The sequence below is a fragment of the Puntigrus tetrazona genome, unplaced genomic scaffold (assembly GCF_018831695.1).
Source record: "Puntigrus tetrazona isolate hp1 unplaced genomic scaffold, ASM1883169v1 S000000003, whole genome shotgun sequence".
NCBI lineage: Eukaryota > Metazoa > Chordata > Actinopteri > Cypriniformes > Cyprinidae > Puntigrus > Puntigrus tetrazona.
The window spans coordinates 1,660,252-1,661,863 of NW_025047683.1; positions in this window are offsets into that span (position 1 = coordinate 1,660,252).

The window sequence follows — 1,612 nt, forward strand, 5'->3', positions numbered from 1 at the left end:
TCGCGCTCGCTCTCTCGCCCCCTCGGCGCCCTGCCGGCGCGGCGGCGAGACCTGTTCAGGCCAGCCCGCAGCAGCAGCGCGGCGGCGCTCCTAACCATATCGACAGCGACCTCCAGATCAGGCGAGGCGACCGCTGAATTTAAGCATATTACTAAGCGGAGGAAAAAGAAGCTAACAGAGATTCCCTCCAGTAGCGGCGGCGAAGAGGGAAGAGCCCAGCGCCGAATCCGCCCGGGCCCGGCGGCGAGGACATGTGGCGAAGGCCCGTTCTCTCTCGGCGGGTCGGGGCCCAAGTCCTTCTGATGGAGAGCTTAGCCCGTGGGCGGTGTGAGGCGGTGCAGGCCCCTCCCCGCCGGAGTGCGGTTCTTCGGTCGGGTTGCTTGGGAATGCAGCCAAGCGGGTGGTAAACTCCATCTAAGGCTAAATACGACGAGACCGATGATCGACAAGTACCGTGAGAAAGTTGAAAAAGAACTTTGAAGAGAAGTTCAACAGGGCGTGAAACGCTAAGAGGTAAGCGGGTGGGGTCCGCCACGGTCTGCCGGAGATTCAGCTCGGCGGGCCCGGCCGGCCAGCGGCGGGTCTTGTGATCCCTTGACGGGGAAACGCCGCCCGTCGGGCGCTCGGCGCCGTCGGGTGCACTTCTTCGGCGGTGCGCGCGACCGGCTCCGGTTTGGCCCAGGAAGGGCGAGAGCCGGTGGCAGCGGCGGCCCCTCGGCCGAGGGCCGCCGGCTTTACAAAGCCCACGCTCCGGCTTGCCGCTTACCCCGGGGCGCGGAAGTGTCCTCGCGCCTTCTCTCCTGCCCGGCGCGGGAGGGGCGGGCCCCGTCCCAGCGCGTGCGTCGACCCGGACGGACTGTCCTCAGTCCGTCCGACCGCGCCCGCGCCGCCAGAAGCGAGGATCCGGCCCTCGTGCAAGTGGCGCTCGAGGTCAGCGGTGGTCGGCCACCCACCCGACCCGTCTTGAAACACGGACCAAGGAGTCTAGCAGCGCGAGTCAAAGGTGTCTCTCGAGCCCCCACCGGCGCAATGAAGGTGAAGGCCGGCGCCCGCCCGCTCAGGTGGGATCCCCCGCCCCCGGCGCACCACGGCCCGTCTGGCCCACACCGCCGGGCAGGTGGAGCAAGCCTTGCGATGGTACCGAAGATGGTGAACTATGCCTGGGCAGGGGCGAAGCCAGAGGGAAACTCTGGTGGAGGCCCGTGGCGGTCCTGGCGTGCCGTCGGTCGTCCGACCTGGGTATAGAGGCGAAAGACCCCAATGTCGAACCATCTGGTAGCTGGTTCCTCGAAGTTTCCCTCAGGATAGCTGCTGGCGCTCGCTTCGCACAAACAGTTTTATCCGATAAAGCGAATGACAAGGGCCTTTGGGGCCCGGCGTCTCAACCTATTCTCAAACTTTAAATGGGTAAGCCCGGCTCGTGGCCTGGAGCCTGGGCGTGGAATGCGGAGGCAGCAAGTGGGCCGCACGGTAGCAGAACTGGCGCTGCGGGGATGAACGAACGCCGGGTTAAGGCGCCGCCGGCAGCTCATCAGACCCCAGAAAAGGTGTTGGTTGATATAGACAGCAGGGCGGTGGCCATGGAAGTCGGGAATCGCTGGGAGTGTGTAAC